The sequence below is a fragment of the Furipterus horrens genome, unplaced genomic scaffold, assembly GCF_987537825.1.
Source record: "Furipterus horrens unplaced genomic scaffold, mFurHor1.1.pri manual_scaffold_8, whole genome shotgun sequence".
Lineage (NCBI taxonomy): Eukaryota > Metazoa > Chordata > Mammalia > Chiroptera > Furipteridae > Furipterus > Furipterus horrens.
The window spans coordinates 56,015,293-56,034,989 of record NW_028327178.1 but is presented as its reverse complement, the minus strand read 5'-3'; the positions used below and the strand labels follow the sequence as shown (position 1 = coordinate 56,034,989).

The following is a 19,697-nucleotide window of genomic DNA, read 5'->3' as shown; positions in this document are numbered from 1 at the left end:
ACCTCAACATAATGAAGGTTATATAAAAGAAACCTGAAACTAACATCATATTCAATGAACAAAAACTGAAAGCATTCCTCCTGAGGTTAGGAACAAGACAATGATGTCCACTTTCTCCACTCCAATTCAACATAGTCTTGGAAGTTCTAGCCACAGCAATCAGACAAGAAAGAGAAATAAAAGGCATCCAAATTGGAAAAAAGGAAGTAAAACTGTCATTATTTGCAGATGACATGACAGTGTACATAGAAAACCCTATAGACTCCACTTATAAACTACTCAACATAATAAGTGAATTTGGCAAAATAGCAGGGTACAAAGTCAATATTCAGAATTCGAAGGCATTTCTGTACACCAACAATAAAATACCAGATTATAGAAACTAAAAAAAGAAAAATCCGATTTAATATAGCAACAAGAAAAATAAACTGCCTAGGAATAAACTTAACTGAGGAGGTAAAAGACCTGTACTCGGAAAACTACGTATCTCTGAAGAAAGAAATTAAGGAAGATACAAATAAATGAGAGCATATACCATGTTCATGAATGGGAAGAATCAACATCATTAAAATGTTCATACTACCCAAAGCAATTTACAGATTCAATGCAATTCCTATTAAAATTCCAGTGACATATTTCACAGACCTAGAACAAATACTTCAAAAATTTATATGGAACCAAAAAAGACCCCAAATAGCCACAGCAATCTTGAGACAGAAGAACAGAGTAGGAGGAATCACAATACCCGATATCAAACAATACTACAAAGCCACTGTGATCAAGACAGCCTGGTACTGCCATAAGAACAGACATATAGATCAATGGAACAGAATAGAGAGGCCCAGAAATAAACCCAGGTCTATATGGTCAACTAATATTTGACAAAGGGGGAAGGAACGTAAAATAGAGTGAGAAGAGCCTCTTCAACAAATGGTGCGGGGAGACCTGGACAGAGATGTGCAAAAAAATGAAACTAGACCACCAACTTACAACACACACCAGAATAAACTCAAAATGGATCAAAGACTTAATGTAAGCTATGACACCATAGAAGTCCTAGAAGAAAACAGAGGCAGGAAAATTTCAGATATCCCACTTAGCAATATTTTCACCGATACATCTCCTAAGGCAAGGGAAATAAAGGAACGAATAAACAAATGGGACTACATCAAACTAAAGAGTTTCTGTTCAGCTAAAGAAAACATTAACAAGATGAGAAGGGAACCAACCATATGGGAAAACATATTTGCCAATGATACCTCAAACAAGGGATTGATCTCTAAAAGATATAAAGAACATACACATCTCAACACCAAGAAGACAAAACAGCTCAATTAAAAAGTGGGCAAAGGATCTGAACAAACACTTCTGCAATGAGGATCCACAGAGGATCCACAGGCATATGAAAGAATGCTCAACATCATTAGCCATCAGAGAGATGCAAATAAAAACCACAATGATATACCACTTTACACCAGTCAGAATGGCCATTATCAACAAATCAAGAAACAAGAAGTGCAGGTGAGGATGTGGAGAATCGGGATCTAGTGCACTGTTAGTGGGAATGCAGAATGGTGCAGCTACTATGGAAAACAGTATGGAATTTCCTCAGAAAATTAAAAATGAATCTGCCTTTTGATCCAGCATTTCTATTGCTAGATTTATACCTGAAGGATCCTGAAACACTAATTCAAAAGAACCTATGCACCCCTCTGTTCACAGCAGTGCTATTTACAACAGCTAAGTGCTGGAAACAGTCTAATTGCCCATCTGTAGATGAGCATATCAAAACACAGTGGTACATTTACACAATGAAATACTATGCAGGAGAAAGAAAGTAGGAACTCCTACCATTTGCAACAACATGGATGGAACTAGAGAGAATTATGCTTAGCAAAATAAGACAGGCAATGAAAGAAAAATACCATATGATATCACCTAATAATGGGAGACTAGGGAACAACACAAATGAACAAAATTGAACAAGGAACAGAAAAACAGTTATTTAAGCGGGGGCGGGGGGAGGAGAGAAGGGGTAAATAGGGAAAGGGTCTAGTAAAGGAACTAATATAAATAACCCATGGACATGGACAACAGGATGGGGAATGACTGTGGGAGAAGGGGTGGGCTGGGGGGCGGGGAGACATGGGGAAAAAAATGGGACAACTGCAATAGAAAAACAATAAAATAAAATTCAATTAAAAAAATAAAAAAGAGAGAGCCTGCCGCTGCTGCCGCCTCCGTGCCACATCCTCTCTGCCCCAGCTCTGCCCTTCTACCTGTCTGGAACTGTGACTGAGTTATTATATCCCTATATTGACAGGCATCTAAGAGAACCACATAAATTTAAAAAAGAGTGGTCCAGTGTAATGCGGTGTGTAGCTATCTTTGTTGGTATAAATCATAAATCATGCCAGTGCTAAAGTGGACTTTGATAACAACATACAATTGTCTCTCACACTGGCTGCACTATACATTGGACTGTGGTGGACTTTTGATAGATCTAGAACTGGTTTTGGCCTTGGAGTAGGAATTGCTTTCTTGGCAACATTGGTCTCTCGATTGCTAGTCTACAATGAAGTTTATCAATACACATATCCAGATTTTCTCTATGTTCTTGATTACCATGTACCTTTTTTGCTGGAGGCATAACAATGGGAAACATTGGTCGACAACTGGCAATGTATGACTGTAAAGCTATCATAGAAAATTCTCATCAGGAATGAAAAAGGCAAATATATATTTCTTGGTACAGAAAAACAAAACAAAAAGGATGTGTAAATGATATACCAACGAAACTATGGACTCTAAAATTCCCAGGATGCAGTTTTTACCTTGATTGTTTTACACACACACACACACACACACACACATTACTGCAATCTGTGATTGCTTCATCTGTAAATCAGTTACAAACCTTTATGTATTTGACTTAAATAACTGAAAAATATATATGTACTACATTGAAAATGTAGATTAATAGATTAAAATTTTAAATTAGTTTTTTAAACATATCATATATTGTATCACAATGTTGATGTGCCAAAATATTAACAAATTAAATTTAAAAAATTAAAAAGATATACCCAATCAGACAACAAAATGAAAAAAGACTCACAAAGAACAAGGATAGTTTAAGGAAGCTTCAGGACAACATGGAACATAAAAACATTTGCATCTTAAGTATATCAGAAAAAAAATAAAAGTAGCAAGGAATAGAAAACCTGTTTGAAGAAATACTAGTGACAGAAAACTTCCCTAACTGGGTGAGAGAAAAAGTCATGCAGTTTGAGGAGGCACAGAGGGTCCCAATCAAGATGAACCCAAAGAGGCCCATCTAAGACATATCAATTAAAATGGGAAAATTTCAAAACAAAGAGAGAATCTTAAAGGCTGCAAGGGAGAAACAGCAAGTAACATACAAGGGAGCTCCAATAAGACTATCAGCTGATTTTTCAACAGAGACACTATAAGCCAGATGGGATTGACATGAAATATTCCAGGTAATGAAAAGCAAGGACCTACAACCTACACTACACTATCCAGCAAGGCTCTCATTTAAAGTAGAAGGTAAAATGGAGAGCTTCCCAGACAAAAGAGGGCTAAAAGAGCACATCTTCACCAAGTCAGCGTTGCAAGAGATGCTAAGGGACTGCAATAAAAAGGAAAAAGACAGCGGTGGGGGGCGGGGGGGGGCGGGTTTGCAGAAAACAGGGACAAAAAAGTGGCACAGAATAAGTACCTATCAATAATAATATTAAAAGTAAATGGATTAAATGCTCCAATTAAAAGATATAGAGTAGCTAAATGGATAAGAAAACATGACCTGCATCTATGCTGTCTATAAGAGACCCACCTCAGACCAGAAGATCTACACAGGTTGAAAGTGAATGGATGGAAAAATATATTCCAAACAGCCAGACATGAAAAGAAAGCTGGCATAGCAATACTTTTATCAGACAAAATAAACTTCAAAATAAAACCATAAAAAGTGACAAAGAAGGTCACTACATAATAATTAAGGAAGTAGGCCAACAGGAGGAGATAACCCTTATAAACATATATGCACCCAACACAGGAGCACCTAAATATATAAAGAAAATCTTGGAGGACCGTGAGAAAGGTAATGACAACAACACAGTCATCATAGGCGATTTTAACACTCCGCTGTCAACAATGGATAGATCTTCCAAACAAAAAATCAACAAGGATATTGTGGCACTGAGTGACACTCTAGATCAAATGGACTTAATTGATATACACAGAACATTTCACCCCAAAGAAGCAAAGTGCACATTCTTTTAAAATACATATGGAACATTTTCAAAAATAGACCACATGGTAGGACACAAAACAAGCCTCAATGAATTCAAGAAAATTGAAATCATATCAAGCATGTGGTCAGATCACAATGGCTTGAAATGAGAAACCATCCTCATGGAAAATCTCAAAAACATTCAAATTCATGGAGACTCTAACATGTTTAATGATGTTTAATCTCAACAATGAGATCAAGGAAGAAATCAAAAAGTATTTGGAAACAAATGAGAATGAACACACAACAACCCAAAACCCATGGGACACAGCAAAGGCAAAAGTGAGATGGAAGTTCATAGTAACACAGGCATACCTAAAGAAGATGGAAAAATCTCAACTAAACAACCTAACCCTACATATAACTACAGGAAGAACAATGAAGAATGCCTAGAGCAAAGAGAAGTAAGGAATTAATCAAGATCAGGGCAGAATTAAATGACATGGAGACTAAAAGAACAATTCAAAGTATCGATAAATCCAGGAGCTGGTTCTTTTAAAAGACATACGAAATTGACAAGCCTTTAACCAGACTCATCAAGAAAAAGAGAGTGAGGACCCAAATAAATAAAATCAGAAATGAAAGAGGAGAAATCACAACAAACACCACAGAAATACAAAGGATTATAAGAAATTACTATGAACAACAATATGCAGAGAAATTGGACAACCTGGGTGAAATGAACACATTTCTTAGAAACATACAATCTTCCAAAACTGACTCAAAAAGAAGCAGAAAGCCTGAAGAGACTGATAACAGCTAGTGAAACTGAAGCAGTAATGAAAAACTCCCAGCATGGCTTCACAGGTGAATTTAACCAAATATTTAAGGAAGAACTAACTCCTATCCTACTCAAACTATTACAAAAGTTTCAAAAAGAGGAAAAACACTGAACTATTTTTATGAGGCCAATATCATCCTGATTCCAAAACTAGGTAAACACACAACAAAGAAAGAAAATTACAGGCCAATATCTCTGATGAACATAGATGCTAAAATCCTCAACAAAATACTGACAATCCAGAGTCAGAATGGTACAATATTCACAAATCAATAAATGTAATACACTACATAAACAAAATGAAGGAGAAAAATGACATGACCATATCAACAGATGCTGAAAAAGTATTTGATAAAACCCAGTACCCATTTACAAATAAATGGAAGCATATTCTGTGTTCAGGGACTGGAAGAATTAACCTTATTAAAATATCCATACTGTCCAAAGAAATCTATAGTTTCAAAGCAATCTTATTAAAATACTTATGGTATATTTCACAGAAATAGAATAAATATTTCAAAATTTTATACGGTATCAAAATAGATCCGAAACAGCTTCAGCAATCTTGAGAAAGAAGAACAAAGTAGGCAGGATCACAATACCTGATATCAAACTATACTACAAAGCCACTGTAATCAAAACAGTCTGGTACTGGCATAAGAACAAACACATAGATCAATGTAACAGAATAGAGAACGAAGAAATTAACCCAAGCCTCTATGGTCAATTAATACTTGACAAAGGGTGCATGAGCATACAATGGAGTAAAGATAGCTTATTCAATACATAATGTTGGGAGAACTGGACTGATACATGCACAAAATAAAAATTAGACCACCAACTTACACCATACACAAAATAAACTCAAGATGGATAAAGACTTAAATATAAGTCGTGACACCATTCAAGTCCAGAGGAAAACATAGGCAGGGAAATTTCAGAGATGTTATGTAGCAATATTTTTGCTGCTATCTCCTAGGACAAGGGAAATAAAGAAGAAAATAAATGAATGGCACTACATCAAACTAAAGAACTTAACTGCTAAAGAAATCACCATCAAAATGAAAAGGGAACCAACTGTATGGGAGAACATATTTGCCAATGAATCATTGGACAAGGGTTTAATTTCCAAAATATGTAAAGAACTCATAGGACTCAACACCAGGAAGACAAACAATCCAATTAAAAAATGGGCAAAGTTTTGGTCAAGATCGCGATGTAGGCAGATATGGCTCACCTCTTTGCACAACCACATCAAAATTGCAACTACAATATAAAACAACATCAGTCAGAACCATCAAAAATCAAGTTGAATGCAAGTGTGACAGATGCAGACATGGACTGGGCTGGTCTCTCACCTATGTGTGGTAGATAAAAATGCAGGAGGGATATCTCAGGCGCAAGGAGTCCCAGGCACCACAGTCAAGGGATCCAGTGTCGGGAAGATAAGTCCCCACAATTCCTGACTGCAAAAACCAATGGGGATTGAGTTGGTGGAAGAAACTGCTGAGCCCCAAGCAGTTCATTTAAAAGAATCCACAAATGAACTCACCTACTCAATCAGACTCTCTCCCTCTGAGCTCCAGCACTGAGGCAACAGCTTGAAAGGCACCAGTGGCATACAGGGAGAAGTTGAAATGTCTGGCAACAAGACCAACAGAGGTCATTATCTCTTTTCTAAACTCACCTCACACAAAGCCAGCAAGCTGGATAATACTGTTTGATCCACCTTGGAGATCCCCAGACACTCCACCCCACCAACCTAAGGGTCTACCAAAGCTGCTTTTCCATATGAATAGTTGGTCTTGGCTCATGCTTCACAACTTCTTAAATCCTATCAAACAAGCAACAGATGGCCTCAGTGAGCTCCAGGCCTGGCACTACCAGCAGACAGCTTAATTCACAGCTTGGCTTCCTCTGGGAATCTCCAAGCCCAGAACAAAGAATGCTTTATAGCTCAGGCAGAGTGCCCCGGGCAAAATACAGATGGGGGCTGACCTTGGCCTGTATCACCTTGGAAACACCAGGGCCAACGCACCCACTGGACAGCTACAGACCATGTCGGAGCACCACCACACTGTCCCTACACAGCTGATCCTCCACAGCCAGCGGAGGTTGGTGGTCAGTGTACACAGCCGGTCATTGCAGCTGATTAGCCTGGGTAAATCCCTCTCATTGATCTGCCAACAGCAACCAAGAGGAGGTTGTACTCAGCCCACACAAAGTGCACCCCTTGAGTATCCAGCTTGGGTGACAGGGGAGGCTGTGCCATGGGACCCTACAGAACATCTACTACATTAGGCCATATGGCAAGAAATGGAGTCAAAGCAGCCCTACCTAATACACAGAAACAAACACAGGGAGGCTACAAATTTAAGGACGCAAAGAAATATGGCCCAAATAAAAGAACAGAACAAAACCTCAGAAAAAGAAGTAAACAAAGAATGCCAACCTATAAGATAAAGAGTTCAAAACACTAGTGATCAGGATGCTCAGAGAAATGATTGAGTATGGCCACAAAATAAATGAAGAAGAGGAGGTTATACAAAATGAAATAAAGAAAAATATACAGGGAACAAACAGTGATGTGAAGGAAGCCAGGATTCAAATCAAAATAATGAAAGAAAATTTCCCTAATTTGGCTAAGGAAATAAACAAGTCCAGGAAGCACAGAGAGTCCCAAACAAGTTGAACCCAAGGGGGGCCACACCAAGACACATCAGAATTAAAATGCCAAAAATTAAATATATAAGAGAACCCTAAAATCATCAAGAGAAGAGTGTTACCTACAAAGAAATTCTCATGAGACATCAGCTGATTTCTCAAAAGAAACTGCAAAGAAGGGGCTGGCAAGAAGTATTCAAAGTGATGAAAAGCAAGGACCAACAACCAAGATTACTCTATCCAGCAGAGCTGTCATTTAAAACAGAAGGGCAGATACAGTGCTTCCCAGACAAGGTAAAGCTAAAGGAGTTCATTACCAAGCCATTATTATGTGAAATGTTAAAGGAACTTATTTAAGACAAAAATGAAGAACAAAACTATGAACACTAATATGGTAACAAACTCACAACTATCAACAACTGAATTTTAAGAAAGAAGAAAAACAAAAGCTAACAACCAGAACAAGAACATAATCATAGGTATGGGGATCATCTGGAGGGTTATCAGGTAGGAGGGGGAAGGGTGAGAAAAGGGGAAAATGGTGCAGGGGTCAAGAAGCATACTTGGTAGGAACAAAATAGGACGGTGTTAAGAACAGTATAGGAAAGGGGAAAGCCAAAGAACTTACATGTATGACCCATAGACAAGAGCTAATTGGGGGAGAAATTGCTGGAGGAAAGGGGGCTACCGGGAGGAGGGGGGCAAAGGGAAAATACTGGGACAACTATAAAAGCATAATCAATAAAATATACTTAAAAATGGGCAAAGGACTTGAATAGACACTTCTCCAAGGAGGACATACAGAGGGCCCATAGACATATGAAAAGATGCTCGACATCAGTGGCCATAAAAGAGATGCAAATTAAAACCACAACAAGGTATAACATCACACTTTCAGAATGGCCATCATTAATAAACCAACAAACAACAAGTGATGGCAAAGATGTAGAGAAAAGGGAACCCTACTGCACTGTTGGTGGGGAGGCAGACTGGTGCAGCCACTGTGGAAAACAGTATGGAATTTCATTGAAGAACTAAAAATAGAACTGCATTTTGAGCTAGTGATTCTGCTGCTGGGAATATACCCTAAGATTCCTGAAACACCAATTCAAAAGAACTTATGTAACCCTATGTTCATAGCAACTCTAAGTGCTGGAAACAGTGTAATTGCCCATCAGTAAATGAGTGGATCAAACGACTGTGGTACATTTACACAGTGGAATACTATGCACCAGAAAGGAGGAACTCCTACCTTTTGTGACAGCATGAATCAGACTGGAGAATATTATGTTAAGCGAAATAAGCCTGTCAGTGAAAGACAAATACCACAATCTCACCTATATGAGGAATCTAATGAACAAAATAAACTAAAAAACAAAATAGAACCACAGGCATGGAAACGTGGAACAGACTGACAGTGACCAGAGGGACATTAAATGCACAATTTACTAGTCAAGATAATGGTGGAAAGAAGGGTAAGAGACGAGACAAAGAGCCTGTATGAATGACCCATGGACATAGACAACAGTGTGGGAATTGATTGTGGGAGTGAGGGGCAGAAGAGGGCAAAGGGGGAAAATTGGGTAACTGAAATAGAATACCAACAAAAAATAATTTAATAGAGTTAAAGCTATTGCCATCCCTCCCCCCAAAAAACAATCCAGGATTTAAGAGCATGAAAAATTTTCAGGGTAAAACTGTGCTATATCATTAGTGCCTTTTCACCTTGAAACTGAGAGTCCCTTTTCAGGTAACCTGATTTTGTTTTCTTAAGAGATACACCTCACACTGTCAAATTATATTAAAATTAGCCTACAGCAAATCAATTTGCAGCTGATAATGTAGCTGGTAATTTTCCTTGTTAAGGTTCCATTTATTCATTAAAGAGGATTTCTGTAATGCTAGAGATATTATACACAAAAGCTCCCCTCTTTGTTCATTTTTCTGCTTTCCTTGACTATCACCAAGGATAAAGTCACATTTTAGTTTTTTGAGAATAAGAACATCTCCATTTCTTATGTTTTCTCTTAAGAGACTTCTCAAAATTTACTTTCTTTTTCTAATTATAATCAACAGAATCATAACTTGAACCCTGAAAAACAAAAAGACCTATTAAGAAGGGCTCTGGTGTTAACTGCACTCCAAATAAAAACAAAGGAAGAAAAAAACATAACAAAAAGGGCCTAGCAGCCAATTCTGCAAAAGAACCTCTCACACGAACTGCACTTTAGTGAGAAGATTGTGCTGAACTGCCTTGCCTTCATGATGAACTGCCTGCCTCTGAGCTGAATTGCCTGTCTGCCATCTACGTTTCTGCCATCTAAGCCAGACCTTATAGAGGAGTTCCTGGAATTCTATTTCAGTCATTAGGAATGAGACTTACCCATCCAATTAGAGCCATGCAGCTCTAGCCAATAAGAGTGGCTCTATTCTGATGTGCCTTTTGAACCAATCAACTGTGAGAATTTAGAGTCCTCATTTGCATGAGGATGGGTTAATCAGAGACCAGGAATGGGAACTGTCCATATAAGCCAGCTCCCCTCTGGCTCTAGGAGGGCACTTTCCCTTTCCACCAAAGGCAGAAGTCTGTGTCTCATTGACTGAAATGAAACACTGAAGATGTCTCAGAAGTTGTCTTGCCAGAGCAGACCAGACCAGACCAGACCCGTGCAGTGCAAAGCAGACAGGCATGAAGCAGAGCAGAGCAGACCACGAGGAGCAAAGCAGAGCTTTGTAGCTGGAGAGGGGCCTAGTTCCAGGGCTACCTGGCCCCAGAGCCATTCTATAGCTGTGCTGTTTTCACAGCCATGCTGTATCATAATTGAGCTGTTTTTCACTGAACAAAGTTTTCTTCTTCACCATACCCCGAATTGGGGATTCCTGTTAGCACTGGATTTGTGCCAACAACCATCAGTTGACATAACTCACTCTTCCCACATTTCTAATACCACCTTATTGAAAAGACTGGCCTAAGATGGGCAAAGGCTTGTACTGGCATCTATAATGTTCGCCACCTGCCTGCAAACCAATTTTAACACAAGCCCTCTCACAGACTCTCACTACTAAAACCTCAGTTCTCAAAGGCTAGTCACCATGACTTTTTTGCCCATTACACAACCACTGAAATAGCCTCTCTTCCCAAAGTAATCAAATTTCTTTCCAGTTAATGCAGGCATAGAACAGCATGCCCAAGAGTTTACTGTCCTATTATGAATCGTTTGTGTTTACTATCCCACCTGCTTCAAATCACATGGGTTGAAACTTGCAAAAATATGAAACTAGTCTCATACAAATTCAGATACTTATAAAAAAGGTAAGTCACAAAGAATATATATATATATATATTTCTATCAGGAATTTAAATGCAGAACTTACTTGTAAGTGTCAAGTTAAGATATCCAATAATATTTTTAAAACTTATGCTAAGGATTCCTTTCCATGGGAAGTTATATATCATTTGTCTTAGTGTTGTCAATTCTTTCTTCAAAGCCACCAAGCCAGCAGGTTTCCGTAAGCAGTGCTCATGGCCACCACTGAGGGCCTCTCTCCCCATACCTCACTGCCAACATCTGTCACCTAACACTCCACCTTCCACTGACACCAGATATCCTCCTCTACCACCTTGAATAACAGTTAACTAATCATGGTCTTAGTTCTTTCACCCAACAAATCTGAAAGTTCTGAGCAGATAATCCAGTCTAAGAGAGGATGAATACTTGATTTAACTACCCCAAGACAGCATTTATCATCCAGCTCATAAACTTAGTTAAAACAGTTTTGATTCCATTCAGAAAGGTTTAAAATCAGAGCTATCAGAACATGATTTGGTGAACATTAAATGATGGGCTATAAAGTAGGCAAGAAATCAGACAAGGAATCTACTCTCTTAACACTTGCAGTTACTTTTAGGAGACAAAATATCCTCTCAAAGACTTTCTTCATAATAACCCTCCCTTTAAACTTTCCTTTGTATTTATGGGAGTATTTTTTAAGATATTAAGCAGTGACTCACCTGGAGAAGGAAAAATGGGGTATATTTACTCTTCCTTCTAAAAATGCTTTGTGCTCTTAGGAGGCAGGAGACCAAAAGGGAGGGGTCTCCCATACAAATATTCCCATCAGAAATACAAGCTTCAAACTCCGAATTCTTGCCTTTTGGCTACTGCTTGGAATCCAGTAGAAACTGATTCAAGAGAAACAGGAAGATCTTTGTTTATAAAACTTAACAATAATTTGTAAGGAAATTCTGAGAATACTTGCCACAGTAAGACCTCCTTTTAAGTTGTGTCATTTCAGAGGGCCAATGGAAAGGTGGTCTGGGAAGCGGTAGCACCCAGGGCCAGAGTTTCATCAGTGTCAGAACTCAGGACTCTCAGGTTGCAAGGAAAGCGAACCCTGAGATAAGAAGGTGCCAGGAAAAGCCACATCACCCCACAATTCTGCGATGCCTTGTATGGCAAATGTTTTTGGAGGGCTTAGAAAACAGGTGCTGATAGGACAAAGATGAACATGACAGTTTCTGCCCCAAAGGAGCCAGTGCCATAGTTAATCAGATGTCCAAGTGTATGAATAACAACGTGACAAGGATCTAAACAAGGGTATAGATAGCACACTGTGGACAGGGAAGTGAGTGCTCACCCTGCCAGGGCTGGAGACATAGCCAGAGAAGTGTAGCCTTGGCTGGCTTCATCAAAGAGCTATGGCCTAGCCACATTATGCTTTTTCTTATTTCACTTTCTAATAATACAAAATAATCAAGTAACAGACAAACATAATGAATAATAGAACAGCCATTATTAAATTTGATAATAGATGTACTTTTGCAAATCTAGTCATTTTAAAGACTTCTTTCTCAATTATCAAAAAAGAGAAGTGAGCATTTGGAATGACTAAAAGTTACAGACCTCTACCAGGTGGTCAAGAAATCATGCTTATTTCAATATTTTCATCAACAGTGTTCACCCAAGGCTATGCAAGAAGTCTATAGAGCTCAAACTAGTTATAGATACCATCCTGGAAAAAAATGCAGCCTCGCTTTTTCTTAACCAGAAAATATTGAAATGGGGACATGAGCAGGAGCACGTCAACCATAAAATATTTTGCTTAGGATTTTAGCATCTATGTTCATCAGCGATATTGACCTGTAGTTTTCTTTCTTTGTTGTGTCCTGACCTGGTTTTAGAATTAGGGTAATACTGGTTTCACAGAAAGAGTTTGGGAGTCTTCTCTCTTCTTGGATTTTTTGGAATAGTTTGAGAAGGATACTTGTTAGTTCTTCCCTACATGTTTTGTAAAATTCACATGTGAAGCCATCCAGTCCAGGGCTACACCCAAAATAATAGCAAATCTAAAGTATTATAACTGCATTAAACACCTACATTCTTTTTAAAATATATATTTTTATTGAATTTATGAGGTTACATTAGTAAATACAATTATATAAGTTTCAACTGTACAATTCTATAATATATTATCTGTATATAGTATTGTGTATTCATTGCCTAAAGTCAAATTTCCTTCCATCATCATCTATCCCCTTTACCTTCTTCTACCTGCCCCCACCCCCTTTTGCTTTGGTAATAACCATAATGTTGTTTGTGGTTATAAGGGTTTTCTTTCTCTTAATCCCTTCAACTATTTCATACAGTCTCCCAACTCCTTCACCTCTGACAGCTGTCAGGTTACTCTGTATTTATGAGCCTGTTTCTATTTTGTTTGTTATAGTTTATTTTGTTCATTAGATTCCACGTACACGTGAAAGTATATTGAATTTTTTGTCTCTCACTGGCTTATTTTACTTAGCCTAATACTTTGCAGATCCATCCATGCTATTGCAAAAGGTAAGATTTCCTTCTTCCTTCTTTCTTTTCTCCGTCCCCTTCTCCTCCTCCTCCTTCTTCTTTTTTTCTTCCTCTTCTTCCTCCTCTTCCTCTTCCCACTTCTCTTCTTTCTCCTCCTCCTCTTTCTTTCCTTCCTACACACACTCCCTCCTCCCCTTTCTTCCTCTTCTTCTTCCTCTTCTTCTTCTTCTCCGCCCCCCCTTCTCCTTTAAATAGTTGAGTGATATTCCATTGTGTATATGTACCACAGCTTTTTTTATCTACTCATTTACTGATGGAACACTTGGGCTGCTTCCAAATTTTGTCTATTGTGAATAGTAATGCAATGAATGTAGGAGTGCATATATTCTTTCCAATAAGCCAAAACATTTTCAATCTAGAGTTTAAAAGCAGCAGTTATCATTGTGTTATTTTCATTTAAAAATAAGCATATACTCTAATATTCTCCTCAAAAAGTTCTCATAGTTTCATTTTTTGAATGTTTTATTGATTATGCTGTTACAGTTGTTCCAATTTATTTTCCCTTTGCTCCCCTCCACCCAGCAACCCCCCTCCCTCCAGTAGTTCCCCCACCCTTAGTCCATGTCCATGGTTTGTGCATAAAGCTCTTCTCAACATTCCCCTGTCTATTCCCCACCCTCGTACTATGCTTCTTAATTCCTGCACCATTTCCCTCCCTCTCCCCTTCTCCCTTCCAACTGCCCTCCCCCACATGCTCCTCATACTTATGATTCTGTTCCCACTCTAGTTGTCTGCTTAGTTTACTTTTGTTCCATTCCCTAGCTTTTGTTGTTGATAGTTGTGGTACTGTTTTTATTTTAATGTTCATAGTTTTGATATCCTTTTTCTTAAATAAGTCCCTTTAACATTTCATATAATAATGGCTTGGTGATGATAAACTCCTTCAGCTTTACTTTGTCTGGGAAGCACTTTATTTGCCCTTCCATTCTGAATGATATCTTTGCTGGATAGAGTAATCTTGGTTGTAGGGCCTTGCTTTTCATCACTTAAGAGTATTTCCTGCCAGTCCCTTCTTGCCTGCAAAGTTTTCTTTGAGAAATCAACTGACAGACTTATAGGTACTCCTCTGTAAGTAATTCTCCTCTCTTGCTGCTTTTAAGATTCTCTCCTTATCCTTAACCTTTGGCATTTTGATTATGATGTGTCTTGGCGTCTTCCTCCCTGAGTCTAGTTTGTTTGCGACTCTGTGCTTCCTGGACTGTATGTCCATTTCCTTTCCCATATTAGGGAAGTTTTCCTTCATAGTTTTCTCACATAATTTTTCAATTTCTTGCTTTCTCTCTTCACCTTCTGGCAACCCTATGAGTCTGATGTTGGTACGTTTATAGCTGTCCCAGAGGTTTCTAAGCCTCTCCTCATTTTTTCTAATTCTCATTTCCTCCTTTTGTACTGGTTGACTGTTCCTTCATTATATTCCAGTTTGTTGATTTGAACCCTCGTTTCCTTTCCTTCACCACTTGTTTCATATGGATTTTCCTTCATTTCAGCCAGGATACCCTTCATTCTTTCCCTGTCCTGTTTAACCTTCGTTGTTAGTGTTTTAAGCATCCTAATCACCAATGCCTTAAACTGTGCTTCTGTTAAATTATCTCCTCATTCCTTAGGCGTGTTATCTGCTCATTGCTTAGCTGTGCCACTGGGACCTTAATCTGTCCCCACTTCTGGGTCATACTTCTCTGTCTCCTCATCTTTCTGTGTTTGCCTCTGTGATTGGGGCAAAGGCTGTCACACCTCTTACGTTATAGGAGGCAGAGCCTTAGGTATTCATCAGTACAGGGCAACCGGTTTCACCTCGTTGTAGCACTGTATGTGGAGAAGGGGTCAGAGAGGGAACAATGATGCTTGCTCACCACTTGCCTCTTTTCCAGGCACTTCTCCCACTTTGTATGGGACTGGTGCCTCTCTAGCTGTTGCCTTGGCTGTCGTTCCCAGAGTGGGTGGTTCTGTGGATGTTCTAGGACTGTCGGGACCCTTTAAACAAGCGAACTCTGCTGAGAGACTGGCAGTTTTTTCTTCCGCCCCAACCCCCATGGGTCTGCACAGTCAGAAGCAATGAGGCTTGATTTTCCCTGGCTCTGGGACTGTGATTTGCAGGCTCTGGACAGGATCTGGGAACACTCCCCAGGTGTCCCTCCCGACTTTTTAAAACATGTTACTGTGCTTTCCGTCAGCCTGCTGCTGCCGCTGCCACCACACCACTTCCTCTGCCCTGGCTCCACCGCTCCTACCTGTCTGGATGAGTATTTCCTCTTTATATCTGTTTGCTGGACTTCCATGCAGCTTGATTTTCTGAAACTTCTGCTTGTCTCTCGTTTTGAGATAGTTGTATTCCTTCTTAGTTGTGGAAGGAGACCCAGTGTGTCTGTCTAGGCCTCCATCTTGGCCAGAAGTCCATAGTTTTATTTTTTAAAGAGATAATGTCCTCTATTTGACCAATGTAACAATTATGAACAATAAGATGAACAGAAACCAGCTGCAGTTCATTTGCATTCAGGAAAAAGAGAAAAAAGGAGTCAAGAGAAAACTCTTGGTTTGGTCCTAATAGTCTCAAATCTTCAGAGAATTTCAAAGCTGACAAAAATGTTTTTTAAAGCTGTAATCAATTGGAAAGTTTTTATTTTGATTTAGGCAATTGGGTCTTCTGCAAAAGAGCAAATTTCTGAGGGCTGCCACAATGACAGGTGAAGACAGTGTTTCTATGAGCAGGCTCTATGAGGACAGGCAAGTGCACAGTTCCACTTCCTAGTAACTAAGAAGTTGAGCAAAATTATCTACAAAAACTCCTAGGCTAATAAGCACACACTGGTAAAAAGACCTCATGTTTGCTTTCAGTCCATCTACTGCATGAATTTCAAGCAATCCAGACACTTTTGAATTAGGAATAAACAAAGTATATACTTTTCTTTCTTAAGGGTCACTTTCATGAAGGCTTACTGTACCCACACAAGTGTACATCATAGCTAAAACAGTGAGGCTGGATGACGGGGGAAATAACATCAGTCAAAATAAAGCAAGAGGAGATGGTCAGTGAATCCAAAATACGAACAAATCTGAGAAGCATTAGTAGCTCTCCTTCACTTGTGAAGTATGGACCGAGCTTGGGCTTGGGTTCTTCCTGGCTCCTCCACATTAGCTGTGTGATTTTGGGCAAGGTACTTAAGCATGCTGGGCTTCAGAGTCCCCATCAGTTCAATCCCTTCAGAGGGAAACTGACTGAGTTCCCACCACAGTACTCATTGCACAGCAGATGTTCAGTGAATCTAAGTTATGTTTCACTTTTTATGACACTTTCATATACTTTTGGGCAAAAAAAAAAAATAAATTTTTGGAGGGAAGACTTCAGAGCTACATCTGATCAATGAGGATGAATTCTTCCCTCAAAATCAAATATAAATGCTTTAAAGGCTCCTTTCACTATGTGTTACCCCATAAGTAAAGAGGAGCTATAAAAATACAAAATACTAAAATTGCCCCTCCTCAGACAAAAATAAGGTGTAGGTACAGAATTCTGTTATGAATGAGTGCAGATATTTGTCTCCCTCGGATGAGAAAGGTTTTGTTCACTGTTCTCACAATATCATCCCCTTTATTTGTTTGCTTGTTGACAAGGGAGTAGGAGAGGGGAGAAAAAAATGAGTATTTCGGTACAGCTGGGCTGGCTCCCTCCATAGGTCTGAGACTGGGTACCAGGATGGCCCAGCTGTGAGGCGTAGCTCATGCCAATGTCATGATACCACTACTACAAGAGGCTGTTATTTCCTGCCTCTGGTGGACAGCAGCACCTAGCTGTGTGGCAGGGGATCTGCAGTTCCCTTCTATTCAGCACCCTGAAGGGCTGCCCAGCTGTTCTTAGAACAGCACTGGCAGGTCTTGACTGAGTCTGGTGTTAAAGACAGCTCCATTCCTTTCTGCTGCATGGACATCTTGCCATACAAAGGCCTGTTAGAAGGAACATCTAAGATCATGGATACTCTTCAGTGATGGCTCTGGTCCCATGCCTGGGTATCCTTTGTCATTCCCCTATTATAGACAACTGGTAGACATAAAAGACAATGAATGCATCATTATTTTACAAAAGACTTTGAGACAAAGCTAGCTAGGACACTTTATGTTTTATGAAGAGTTAGAGTCACAAAAAGCCTATTTTGTTGGCAATATGGCTTTGTTTTACATTGTTGCTTTGAGTTAAAATTATGATAACATCAGATTTAATTACTTTTACTTTTCAGAGAAGGGTGTGATTTATATACCAAAATACCAATGTAAGCATAACTGACATGCATGGAGCGACTTTCACTATATATTCCCCCAGTTACTGAGTCTCACTTTTAATGTCCTTTTTCCTTTTTTTTTTTTTTTTTTGAGATGCAGTATGTGCAGAGCACAGAAGGCAAGACTTCTTCAGAAAAATTAGAAGGTTCAAGCCTAAAGAATAATATACACCTGGGCACTTTAATGACCACGCCCCACCCCCACCCACCAAGCTACAGAGAAATTAGCAAGGGAGGTTTGGAGGGCGCCACTGTAATGAAAGAAAAATGGTTTCCAGGCAAACTTCAAAATCAGGAAAAAGGAGGTGGTGAGGAGAGAGTAAAGAGATAGCAGAATCTCAGGAACGATGGCTGGAGCTCTTTGGTGTCCCTTGCCTGCTGTGGCTAAACACTGAGAGTTCCCACGAAAGTTTTGGGTTTGGCGGTTTCCTTTCTATTAATGGGAACGACTAGATGAACTGTTTAAATTTAAAAACACACATACAAAAAAATCAGGGAGGGCAAGTGAGGAAAACGTTCTCAGTGCACCAATCGCACAGGTCTTATGAGACAGGGAAAGACAAGCAACTCCAGCCTTCAGAGGCTGATCCACTCAGCAGAGGTGGTCATTGTGGTTGCTGGCCTTAGTTTACATATGGGAATGGAAACTGTCAGAGATATGCAATTTACCTTCAGACATAATTTACCCTGGCTCTGACAAGGACTACCTGAATAATAGTCATTCTTCAATCCAGAATACTGTTGCATTGACAGGGTGGTGGTGGTGGTGGTGGTGGTGGTAGACTTCTACAACTACTTACAAAAAAGCATTAAAAAGGTGAAAGATCTGGCAGTTTGAAAATAGTCCAGTTATGACCCGGTTATCAGTGTTTGGACCATGGATCAGAAAATCATTAAGGGGTCTTTCAGACCATCTGTTTAAAGATTCTTGAGAACTAAATAGGATTTGTCTTGAGGCTTTTTCTTTATCTCCCATGGAGCCAGGTATGTGATAAGTATCTAAGTATTTACTGATGAATGAGAACTATGGATCTTTCTGTTTAACAGTACTAGTAGCTAGACCATTTAACCCTATTGACCTGCTACTGTTATGACCATCGATGCACTCTATAAGGAAGCTCTGTACCCTATATTTCTTTTGAGTTAGAGGAGTAATGTGGAAAAGCCACAGAGTGTCCATTTCCTCTATAGACTTAACTATCCCCAAATGAGGAAAAGCTCCCTTTCCCTTTCTTCCTTATGTCACAATATCTAGAAAGCCATTTTTGTGTGAACAGATTCTGGGAGTCAAAACATTCAATTTTCACTCACCAATAATTCGTTAAGTTGGCCAATGGTCCGACCATACAGAATCCACTCCCTCTTCCTTTTGGCATCCATAGGTATGGCTGGAAAGATTTTCATCTGAGGTACCTGGAAGGCATCTCTGTAATTCTGCCAACTACCCAAAATTCAGCTGAATATAATTATCAACCTAAAAAAATGTTCTATGGATTTTGGTTTAAGAATTAATCAAGTGTTGTGAGCATGCTCATGTTACTAAAAAGAATCATTAGTTATCCCTAAAACAAAGATATCTGTCATCTTTGGTAATAAAAGTGTTTTATTAAAAAAGAGTGACAAGAAACAGTAACCCTTCAGGTGTACCCATGTTAAGCCATCACATCTGTCCCCAAATAGTCAGAAATGGGAAATAGTGGGTTAAGTTTCTTCCTCTCCTAACAAAGAACTGCACTAATTACACTAAGATCAAGCAAAAACAGTCTCAATGCAGAGGGTAACAGTTGGTTTACATTCTACCTTCC

General features: G+C 39.1%; 1 protein-coding gene and 1 pseudogene across 7 annotated transcripts in view; one reads left to right on the top strand and one right to left on the bottom strand.

The window, feature by feature from the left end:
- The window catches only part of LDLRAD4 (low density lipoprotein receptor class A domain containing 4), a 564,232-nt gene that overhangs the window by 83,184 nt on the left and 461,351 nt on the right, over positions 1 to 19,697 (bottom strand). The gene's annotated exons all lie outside the window — the stretch shown is intronic.
- Positions 2,370 to 2,726, top strand: LOC150002958 (insulin-induced gene 2 protein pseudogene; annotated as a pseudogene).